The following is a 12,690-nucleotide window of genomic DNA, read 5'->3' as shown; positions in this document are numbered from 1 at the left end:
TAATAAACAAACATTAAATTTTTTTACGTATCGTATCGTATCAAAAACTAAACTTTCCACCTGGGAGCTGCGGACTCGATCGATTCTAATTTTCAAGATGTTTTGCTTGAAACCCGCAAATTTCCTCTCATGGGCCAAACACAATTGATACGTTTGCGTGCGTTTTGACAGTTTTCCTATGGGAAAACTGTCAAAACGCACGCAAACGTATCAATTGTGTTTGGCCCATCAGTGTTCAATGTACACGCTACGATTTTCTCACATTGAATTATCATTATAATTATCTTTTAAAAATTAATTTCAAAGATTTCGTCGATTTACTGCATTGCATAAATTATTGTGCCGATCGTAAAATTGAATAATGTTGTTCACTTATTAAAATTCCTCTATACACGTAAAGAAATAACCTTATATGTTATGGCAAAAAACCATTCGAAAATACTTATACTCTTCATTATGCCACCTAATGAATGATCCAATATCAAAAAAGCTAATAACATTCATAAGTTAATGAAAAGTATAAGTTTCGGAATGTATGTGGTTAATGCGATGTATAAGTTTTTTCTTATACATATCATTAAATGCCTGCTTCGGCAAAAAAGTATTAGAAATCTTAATAATATATAACATTAAATTTTTTTACGTGTAGGTTTTAAACGACACCAAATAACTGAGTTTTGTTAGAAATGAACTATAATTAGTATGAGTTGATTTACACGTGTACTCTCTCGGCTGCGCTCAGAATGCTCACAAACTCTCTCGATGCGATGGATACTTTTTGACAGCTTGCTTTGGAGATTTTTTGACAATCGTTTTGACTCTATCCGCAGCTCCCAGCTTTCCACTCCCTATTGCGTTACGTAATATTTGAATAAACCCATACATGATTTGGGCCGATTGAAGGAAGTACTATGATTTTGGCCGATGAGGAAAAATGTGAGTTCTCATCACGAAAAATTGTAGAGTTCTCAAGATTTTGACGTTTGTAAATGTCATAACAAAACTAATACTATGAACACAGGATTCGCACACAGGCGCATATTCAACCAGTTGGTATACGCGCGTCACTCGATAAGAGAGAGAATGTTTGTCAAGAAAAGGGGGGCCCTTTGGAGCATGATTCATTTGGATCTCTCCCATTTCCTAATGTTGCCTCAAAGAAGTCTGTTGAAAATTTTATTTGTGCTTATAAAAAGGTGAAAATGGATTACTAGTAGCAAGCTGCTAACAGCGCACCCCTGGTGCCCAAGTACAACAAAAGGAATAATTTAGTGAGCTATGATGTGAGTACTCAGATGATGAATTTGTCCAGTATTTTTGGAAAGGAAAACATTTTTACCTGAAAGAATTTGACGTCACAGCGCCATGATGAGGTGGTAAAAATATGCTTGGTGCTGCGCCACTGACGGATGTCTTCGCGGCTTGGGGTTGAACTGAAAAATGTTTTTTCTGTTTCGTACGGTTATTATGTTTATATTCTCAATCCAGTCGAAAACCGGAATTGGGGATAGCGAAGTTGGATTTTTCTCACAATCCGTACGTTAAACCTAACTTCGGAAGTGGTGCGCTGTTTTCATATCGCGAAGCGTTGTTCAGCGCACCACTTCCGAACTTCCGAAGTTAGGTTTATCGTATACGGATTGTGAGACAAATCCAACTTCGCTAGCACCCAATTTCTGGTTTCAACTGAATTGAGTATATCTAAATAGTACATGCAGGGTTAAAGGGATGTACTGCATTGAGTGACGTTTTTTATTTGCAGCATGCTTGAAATAAATTGTTCGAAATAATGACGTAATTTATTGCGATTTGTATCGATTGCTATATGTGCGAATGAGGATCCGAGTGTGCGGTGTGAAAAAATGTAGCACGTATGCAAACAGCGCTACGATGTCGCGCGGCGCGTGGGGAGTGTGTTGTTGCAGATGGTTTGCGAAAATATGTGTTCGCGCGACGCGTTCACTGCGCGCGTAAACAAAACAAACCTCAACAACTTTTCAAAAGTGACCTAAGTAACATTTTTTCATGAATTCTCGTTAACTTTTTCAAAGGTTCTATAACATTTTTCATGAATTAATTTGAATAGCGCAATCAATAGAACAACATGAAAGCTTTTGATTGCTGTACTCAAATTAATTCATGAAAAAATGTTACTTAGGACCTTTTGAAATTAACGAGAATTAATTGAATAGCGCAATCAACAGAACAACATGAAAGCTTTTGATTGCACTACTCAAATTAATTCATGTAAATAATGTTACTTAGGTCCTTTTGAAAAGTTAAGCGAGAAACGAACTGTGACTTGCATGTTTGGAGCTTGAGGATTGAATAAAAAATGTTTTTGTTTTGTGAAATGCCGTAGAAGCCATAAAAGCAATTTGATCCAAATTCACAGTAATTGTAATTATTACCTAACTCGTCTGGATTTTAGAAAGCGATTCTCATCGCAATGTGCACTGGTCACAATTTCGAATTTGAATGCCTATGTACTAGAGAGTGGTCCAGCCTTGTATGGGGAGAAAAAAAATGTCAAATTTTATAAAATTGTCAAATTTTTGAAATAGGCAAATTGCTGGAAAGTGTCCGAGTCATTTGATATATAAATCTTAAAAATCCATCGAAAGATAAAGGCACTTGTAACGTTCGAAATCTTCCCTTTCAGCCAAACGCTCTCGATTTCCAAAAATCTAAATGACACTCAGTATAGTAAAGAAAGACGTAAGTCCTACGTCAAAATCCAGGAAGTAAGGCCTTCATATCTACAGGCGTAACCAAACATTTATCTGTCTGTTACTCAAATATTTACACTCAAATATTTAAATCCTTGAAGACATTCTAACGGAAATTTCACCTACGTTTTATTCCTCATCCGTCATATTATCATTAATAAATTTATCCCTATACAAATTGATTGATGTTATCCCTAAATTTGATTGATTTTGAATATATAATGAATTATTGGCAGTGGCTGATTTTCAACCCGCCGCTTCCACATCCAGGCGCTATCGTATATGCGCAAAATTGCCAGCATGAGTTAACCGCCAGAAATTTGTATGGCGAAAGACATCTAACGCGGGTTTTCTCAAAATTAGGAACTTTTCATGAAAAACTATTTGGTACCGGTTATGAAGGATGGTGTCCGCTACTACGCCTACCAAATATTTTTTCGATTAAGGTGGTTATTTTCGAGATGTTAAACATTAGATGCTTTTCGCCATACTGATTTCCAAAAGTTAACTCCTACTGTGCCGCTGTAAGCACGCTCAAAGCAGGCGATTCATTCGCTGACCCAGCGAACTTTGTCTCGCCAAAAATTGATTATTTTTCTGATAAATTTTTTTGCGTACACAATCCATCTAGAAAACAAATCGGGTCTTAACTTTTTTTAAATTTTTTTACGGTTTATTATTACATGCAGAAAATTAAAATTTAAAATTCCAATGAATTGCCTGCTTTGAGCGTGCTTACAGCACACTAGGAGTTAACTTTCGAAAATTAGTATGGTGAAAAGCATCTAAGGTTTAATATCTCGAAAATAAGCAACTTAATCGAAAAAATATTTGGTAGGCGTAGTAGCAGACACCTTCCTACATAACTGGTACCAAATAAATTTTCAGGGCCCTCCTTAGCCGTGCTGCGGTACGACGCGCGCGCGGCTACAAAGCTGAAGACCATGCTGAGGGTGGCTGGGTTCGATTCCCGGTGCCGGTCTAGGCAATTTTCGGCTTGGAAATCGTTTCGACTTCTCTGGGCATAAAAAGTATCCTCGTGTTAGCCTCATTGGTATACGAATGCAAAATGGTAATCTGGCTTAGAAACCTCGCAGTTAATAACTGTGGAAGTGCTTAATGAACACTAAGCTGCGAGGCGGCTCTGTCCCAGTGTGGGGATGTAATGCCAATAAGAAGAAGAAGAAATAAATTTTCGTGAAAAGTTCCTGCTGTTGAGAAAACCCGCGTTAGATGTCTTTCGCCATACAAATTTCTGGCGGTGCATGAGTTGGCAATTTTGCGCATATACGATAGCGCCTGGATGTGACAGCGGCGAGTAGAAAATCAGCCCCTGCCAATAATTCATTCAAAATGAACGAAAACCCATTTCATCAAAGAGATTGGGTTTTGTTTTTCAAATTTTTCCAGGTTCATCGTAAATCTAAGAAGAAAACGGATATGAATTAGCAGAAATTGAGCTGTAGCTTCGTGGCCGTGCGGTTAGCGACGTCAATCGTCTGGACGCATGTGCTGTGGAGTGTGGGTTCGATTCCCACATCGGTAAGGAAAAAACTTTTCGTAAAGCCAGTGGCGTCGCGTAACCTCACTTTTACCTGTGCACTGACCGAAAAAGTGAAAATTTTGATTTTAGGACAGCCCAAATGGAAAAGAAAATTATCAGAGTTGATTATACTAATAAAAATCTAGTTATTGTAAGCATTTCCGCACACTTATTTCTTTAATTTAAACTCAGTGCACAGGTAGATTGAGGTTAGGGAAACGCCACTGCGTAAAGCGAAAAGTTCTTCACTGGTCCACTGGGTGTTGTGTAAATGTGTCCTGTCCGTTGTCTCATGCTAGATGTTAAGTGTTCAGTCTGTGCGACCTCTGGTCGAAGACGGTGACCCAGTCCCGGTGATCCAGTGACTCTGGGCATTGGTTTTGCTTTATCTTGTAAAATAGTGTGATTTCCTTTCGAAGAGTATAAAATCTCTCAAGCAAGGAACCACAGGTTAGCCAACGAACTTCACAGTAACACAGCAAATCTTCGTATTTCTATCAACATAAGTGGTAGTTAAGCTTCCTCGCGTAGGTAAATGTGTAACCTGCTACTGCGCCAGGAAATCACCCATTGCGCACTATTGCACTCGGCGGAGGGTTCGCCTTGCTCGGGTCACTGTTGACATCTGACTGAGGGATAGCGGTGCCTGGCTGCTTGCTCATCATCAACACCAAGACGGCATAACCAGTATATAATATAGAACGGTATACAACAGGGCTGTCTCGCCCCACACATCCCCCTTCTCACCGGATTGTTTTTAGTGTTAGTGTTTTTCTTCGGTGTTCTGCAATAATAAGGCTATCTGACGTTTATCATCTTTCTCTTGCACGCGCATGGAACGGATAGGATTTGTTTTCATACGGAAACGCTTCGGAAGCGTTTCCGTATGAAAACAAACCCTATTCCGTCTGTGCGCGTGCAAGAGAAAGATGATAAACGTCAGATAGCCTTATAACTTGTCTTTTTTTATTTAAATTCACTTCCATCGTCTTTGACGTGCTCAGGTTTCCTCCATCGCGTTCGTGTCAATTTTACGTATCAAAGCATCAACGTCGTCGGCTTTGCCGATATGCTTGCCGTAACTCTCTGCCTTAAGTATCGATCGTCGCCTTGAGTTATCTTGTAGTTTATCTTAGAATTCAGTTGAAAAAAAAAAACAGAAAACCTCGAAATCCTCAAATCAAGCGTGAGTCGAGATATGCCGGACTTCTACTTTTTCAATGGCAATACACTCTAACTGGGACTTGGTCCCAACTCCCTTGTTATACCCGACATTCCATGAATATTGAATATGTATCTTGTCTGGCAAGAACAATGGATACACTATGCTCAGGAAGCCGAAAATGCTTCCCACCCGATAACACCTTAGTCCGGACCGAGAAACGAACTCGCCATTTCCGGATTGGCAATCCTATAGCCATTGCTTACAAAACTACTGGAGACCCGGTCTTATTAACAAAAACTATTAGTGAACGGCATCCCTTTGAATCATTGCATAATTTTCTATATTCTACATTGTTAAATGCAATGCACTTCTCATAAACAAGGGACAATCTTGAGCATGTGTTAGAATTGACTCAACATTTTCTGCACCTTTCTTGGTACACTCCGCAGTTCCTCAGTGTAGCCATATAGGGTCAGTACTGTTCGTGCTCTTCGTCAACGATCTGCCCTCCGTAATGTAAGCAGATGACATGCTGTCCTCTTCAGATGGACATGGATGCTTTGCTTATCTGGTGCGTAACACACAAAATGGAAGTAAATGCCAAAATAATGCAGCGTAATTACCTTTTCTCGCTTACCCTATTCAACTAATGTTTAATACACGATAGGGAATATCGTAACGAGTTGCATTCGTCAAGGACTTGGGTATGACACTTGATAGTATGCTCAGTTTTCCTGAGAACTTCGGATTTGTTATTGCCAAAGCTACTTTGGGAATGATAAGGCGTAACTCGAGGGCTTTCACTGACGCTTATTGTCTTAAATCGCTATACGTTTCGATTGCTCAAAATATTTTGGAATATGGTATTACTATCTGGGCTCCGTATCATGCCGTACAAAATGCCCGCCTGGAACGATTACAAAAACTTTTTATACGATATGCAATTCTTCGTTACCTTCCATGGTGCAGACGTAAGCTTCTTCCACCGTACCAACAAAGATACTTACTCACTCCCTCATGTGTCCTGAAAAAGATCTCGAGCGGCTGCTCGCTTATGCCTTGACATAAGCCCAGGTTAGATTCGTATCGACTTCCTTTATTTCTTTATTGAGGCTACGTCGTCGCGAGCCCCTGGGTCTGCCTCTGCTAGAATGTCCTGTAGGATTCCAGTCCAGCACTTGCTTGCTTGTAGATTTCGTCTCCAGTATTTCGTAATGTTGTGCAGACCCACCTCCATTTACACTCTCGGCATCCCACGGTTTGGTACACGGTCAATCGTACCCACCATGATCTCGTCGATTACGATGAGGAACAGCAGCGAAGATAGAATATATCTTTGCCTCACTCCAGCGACTACCCGGGTGGAATCAGACAATGATCCGTTATGCAGGACTCTGCACGTAAAAGCTTCGTACTGCGATTCGATGAGCCCGACGATTTTGCCTGGAACACCATTGCGTCTAAAGGGGTGGTTTTTCGTGGTTCAGCTTTTTCGTAGTCAATGAATACCAAATGACTCTTGGAATTCGTTGTTCTGATCCAGGATAATGCGGAGCGTGACAATATGGTCCACACATGATCCTGCGGGGCGGAATCCTGCTTGCTGTCGTCGGAGAGTCGTGTCTATCTTCTCGTGTATCCGATTTAAGATAACTTTGCACAGAACTTTGAGAACAATGCACAGTAACATGATGCCTACCCAAATGTCGCGAAGTCAAATCCCCTTTTTTAGGAACCTTCACTTAGTGAAGGTCTGCATCCAGTCGGCCGGAAAAGCCGCGGTGTCCCAGATATTTCAGAATATTTTATGCAACATTTGCACGGATAGTAAGGTCAGAGCATCTCTGCTGAAATGCGATCAACCCTGGGAGCCTTGTTGGAATTTATGCTTCGGATGGCCGCTTCAATCTCCTGCAATGATGGAGCTTCGGAGTTGATGCGAGTAATGCGTCGCACCCTTAACGGCTTATGATGGGATGTTGATGGTTGATCTGGCGTCGAAACTTGAAGAAGTTGTTCGAAGTGCACCTGTATCCCGGATTCATGTTTGCTCCACTCAGGCGTCGTGATCAATCATCATCAAGCGCATATCACCAGCTTTCTCCCCTTCGTCGGCCAGGGAGGTCACCCACGCTCGCTTGTCTTGGCTGCAGCAACGTTTAACATTCTTCTCTAAAGCCGATTACCGTTGACGGGACTCGTACTTGGCTGCTCTGGTTCTTGCCCGCTCTATCGCGACTTTTGCTTCTCTGCGCTCCTCAATCTTAAGCCAGGTTGCATCTGTGATCCACTATTTTCGCTGAGTGCGCAGCTCAACAAGGGTTTTCCTCGCATGTTTCGTTAAAGGCATTCTTTATTGCCCTCCACTCCTCTTATATGCTGCCACTTTCCGGAACATCCGCTGCTCGAGTTCCTAGTTCTTCAAAGAATGATCTCTTCACAACTAAATCTTCTAGTCGGCGTGTGGGAATCGCCGTCCGCCCTAGCAGCACACATGTTACACATATATCACAGTAACTTATATATGACTAAATTCAGTCACAATTAAGTTGCTGCAATCACATGACTTGTGCTGCTTGGACGAATCTCTTCTCCAGCCGCTACAACAGTGACGTGAGCTTCTCCAACGTTTGCTGATTTATGACCTGCTTCAAAGCCATCTCAACTGTTTTGAGCAAGTCGTTTGACTTATAGTTGAATTTAACGTTTAAACTCCGTCTCATTTGAACGAAAAGAAGGCAAGTTAAATGAATTCAACTTAATTGATCAATTCACTTGCCATGTTAAAACGTAGCATTATACTTTGCATCAACTGGCAATGCATTCAATATGGCATTGTTGCTTCCCCTATTTTCAAAAACTTGTTTCGAACTTCCTTGAGACTCTTTTAACGCATAATTGCGATTTTCATGATTTGTAAACCATTTCAACTATGTATGATTGCTCTTTCAACAAGTTCACGCCATGACGTGCACTACATTCCAACTCGCAAACCTTTTTTCCAATATATCTAGCGGATTATCATAACCCGCATATCATTCCAACCTTACTTGGCAGTCTTCCAAATACGCCCCTGCGGTCCTCAAAACACGCAAATCATTCCAACTTGGCGGTCCTCTAAACACGCCACTGCGGTCCTCAAAACACGCAAATCATTCCAACTTGGCGGTCCTCCAAACACGCCACTGCGGTCCTCAAAACACGCAAATCATTCCAACTTGGCGGTCCTCCAAACACGCCACTGCGGTCCTCAAAACACGCAAATCATTCCAGCTTGACGGTTTTCCAAACACGCCACTGCGGTCCTCAAAACACGCAAATCATTCCAACTTGGCGGTCCTCCAAACACGCCACTGCGGTCCTCAAAACACGCAAATCATTCCAGCTTGGCGGTCCTCAAAACACGCAAAGCATCATTTCAATTTCGAATATTGCTTTTTTGCATTGAAAATTTTCGTTTCGTCTCTGAAAACATTGACACTTGTCTTCAGCGACTGTTTCCGCAATATATGATTTGTGCACATTATTTACTCATACATATATAATACTTGCATTTGACAATTCATATTTTCAGCTAAAAGCTCTATTTTTTGACATAATTAATCGACATCAGTTGCCAAAAAAATCAGGGATACCAATTCGACAACTATCCCCATGTCTCCGAATCTGACGCTGAGTGCTCGGTGCGAGAGCCCAAAGGTGGGAATATGATTTTTGAATAACGATGCACAATATACTCCGCGTTTACTTACCAACACACTAAATTGCGATTCTGCCAATTCGTGGAATCTTTTCCTGCGTAAACACGGCAGAAAATAAACAACTTTCCTGGTCTAGGAACTTATATTCTTTCCTATGGCTGCGTAGTGGGTGATTTCCATGATACAGTATTGTTAGTAAACAATTTGATACTAAAATAATGAGCAGTAAAACCTGCCACTGTCGCCAAATGTGTAACCTGCTACTGCACCAGGAAATCACCCATTACGCACCATTGCACTCGGCGGAGGGTTCGCCTTACTCGGGTCACTGTTGAACTCTGACTGAGGGATAGCGATGCCAGATTATTCCAACATCAATTCCGTAGCTTCGCTCAAAAATTATGGCTGACCCTATTCTGTCGCTCCTTTACAATCCTAGTATACAGAACATTACACGATTGATCTCTAACTTTTCACAATGCATAGAAATTAGATAAAACAAGAACACTAACCACTGCTCTTGTTATATCCAAAATTTCCTGAAAACCAAAAAGGAAATAAATTCAAGTCATAGTGCCCTATACAAATATTTCCACACACGCCGTAATGGCAGTTGCTATACATATTTTTGACAGTAACAGTTTCCAAAGCTGAAACTACTGATTTTACATTTTATTGATTGAGCTCTGTTGAAAACTTCAACATAGAATCAGTTTAATATTATGGACTTCTTATTTTTCAAAACATTTCATATTTCTTCTGTAAATATTTTAAACAACTCCATAGAAAAAACCTCCAGGAATTAATTCGGTAAGTAATCCAAAACATTTTTCAGGCATACTTTCAATTTTTTTTGTGATTTTTTCAGAAATCCTCTAGATATTCCATCAAAAACTATTCCAGGAATTCAAAATTCCAACAAGAATTCCTTTGAAAAGTCCTCCGCAAATGAATTTAGAAACTTCTTCGGAAACTCCTAAAGAAGTTTCTTTCGAATATCACTAACTTCCCACAAATTCCTTAGGAAATTTCTATAGGACAACCTTAGTAAGTTCTGTAGAGAATTCTTCCGGAAATTTGATCAGAAATTTTTCTAAGGATTATTAAGGAAAGTCCTCCAAAAATTCCTTTAGTCATTTTTTCAGAAATTTCTACATCAATTAATTCAAAAATTATTTTATTATTTCTTATGGAAATCATTTTTTTAGAATTTTATTCAGTAGTCTCTAGAAAATTCTAGGAGTATCCAAACGAACTACAAAAGGAATTTCTTGTAAAAGTTTTGTAAAAGAAAATTCGACATTCAAAAGCCTTAAGAAGAATTTTCAAAGGATTTCCCGTAGAAACTTTCGAAGAAACTTCTGGAGAAATTTATAAGGACTTTTCCGAAGGTATTCCTGGAAGAATGTGCAATAAAATTACTGATGTTTTTTTTTGAAAATTATTTAGAGGATCCCCCGAAAGTATTTTTGGAGGAATTTACAAATGAATTATTGAAGGATTTTCCGAAGGAGAATTTGAGTAGTTTTTCGAAAAGTATTTCTAAAAGACTTTCTGAGAGAATTGCTAAAGGAATTTCCTAAAAAGTTTCTAAAGGAAATCCTTTAGAAACGTCCGGATGAATCCCTGAAGGGGTTTTTAAACAAATTTACATCGAAATGTCAAATGGAATTTCCTTAAAAAAATGCTTAAAATTCTCAAGGATTTTTTTCGGCATTTCATCCAGGCTGTTTAAACTTAGCTTCAGAATTAGAGCACAAGAGTAAGAGCGTTATTCAAGAATTTAAATAGGATGTTCGACTTCACTGAATGAGTTGGTTATTTTCAACAAGCTTCATGGATCATACACAAGAATTATTTTCAATGTGATCCCTTACTAGACTTTAAGCATTGGTAATCTCGGTAAATGATCGACCAGAAAAAAAGAAGGGGAGAGAGGAAAAGGTATCAGCGTTGGAATTGATCTCTCTTCAGCGCTGATACTCTCCCCTTTCTCTTCAAATGGAAGCTTGATAGAAGTTCGTTCGATTCAAATCGTGACAAAGATTAAACACGGCTCGCTTTTTAAAATCCACTTCTACATTTTTTTAAATTTCTACCGTATCTCAATGGAACTATCAATTTTATACTTTCGCCTCTGATTCTATCATGAAAATGTACACCTGAGTTTGGAAGATGATATATATTAGTATTTCCATATTTTTGTAAAATGCGGGGAAACTTTATGCAAAAGTAATCTACACATCCCTTAAATCAAAGAAATTCGAATGTTTTTGAATTGTTTTGCTGTATGAATGTGCCATTTTTTCTACGGATAAATCCATTTTAAGATTTTTAGCCTATTTGTCTGTGAGTTATATATTCATATTTAAAATTGAATTAAGCCGACACAATTATTTAAAAACATTTCCCCCTCAGATTATTTTGTCTGAAATTATTAATTTGAAGGGATAACAATAAAACTCCCATTTTTTTAGAATTTTCAATACATTTTTTAATAAATCCAAGGAGTTTTCGATTTTTTCATTTTATAAATCATCATAAATATAATAGCCCTGTTTGTCTGTCCGGTGACTAGCCAACCAGACGCAGCACGCGGGGAAATTCTCACAAAAAATAAAATATTTGACCCTTCCATTTTTTTACTATCAGATGCAGAAAACAAAACCAGTGACAACCTTGGACAACCAGACACAGCATTTGATGAAAAAATCACAGACAACAAATGTTGAAAATTTTGATTTTTATTAATGCGAACCGTTCATATTGAAAAAAAAAACACTTGCCACGGGCGCTACTGCGTCCACAAATAAACTAGTATTTAATACTAGTCGACCCGGCAGACGTTGTCCTGCGTAGTAGACGAAAATGCCCATTTGAAATTACCATACGAAATCAAAATTATAGTTTTTCACGATTTGCACAACCTTAAGGGTAATTTTTGCATGAGGAAATATCATATAAACCCGTCGGAAACGGTAACGAACATATCTGCTGAAGAAATGGAGAAAATCCATCCAACCGTTTTCGAGTTATGCGGATACGAACACAGACCATTTCATTTTTATATGTATAGATAGATTATCTACCCTTAACCTTTCGGAGCTCAATAGGACATAACTTTCAACAAATATTTCTAACGGTTTTTTCCTCTATAAATAGAAACCCATATATCAGGAACTTACATATTGTTTGCTCAGCTTGAACTAAATTTGAAACCACACCAATTGAAATTAAAAGTATGCTAATAAAAAAATCCGTAGATTTCCGCAAAAATTTTCAAATTTCCGTAGTTTTTATTTACGGATCCGTAAATCCGTAGAAAGCATTCAATTCCGTAAATCTACGGAAATTTCCGTAGTTCTGGCATCGCTGCTGAGGGATAGCGGTGCCTGGCTGCTTGCTCATCATCAACACCAAGACGGCATAACCAGTATATAATATAGAACGGTATACAACAGGGCTGTCTCGCCCCACACAGTAAAGTTTATTTTCTTAATAACGAACGTCGCTACATCACGAATATTGATCGTTTTTGCACATAGATTTTTT

At 39.0% G+C, this 12,690-nt stretch overlaps 1 protein-coding gene across 1 annotated transcript in view; it reads left to right on the top strand.

The window, feature by feature from the left end:
* The first annotated feature begins 1,123 nt into the window (after window positions 1-1,123).
* LOC134212711 (activating transcription factor of chaperone) overlaps window positions 1,124-12,690 on the top strand; it is a 91,036-nt gene continuing 79,469 nt past the window's right edge. The window contains exon 1 of the mRNA XM_062690794.1: window positions 1,124-1,283. The gene's annotated coding sequence lies outside the window, so the exon portion shown is untranslated. The remainder of the gene's footprint in view (window positions 1,284-12,690) is intronic.

Source organism: Armigeres subalbatus, chromosome 2, assembly GCF_024139115.2.
Source record: "Armigeres subalbatus isolate Guangzhou_Male chromosome 2, GZ_Asu_2, whole genome shotgun sequence".
Taxonomy (NCBI): Eukaryota; Metazoa; Arthropoda; class Insecta; order Diptera; family Culicidae; genus Armigeres; species Armigeres subalbatus.
Note: the sequence above shows the minus strand (reverse complement) of the source record. Positions and strands in the feature narration are given on the sequence as shown.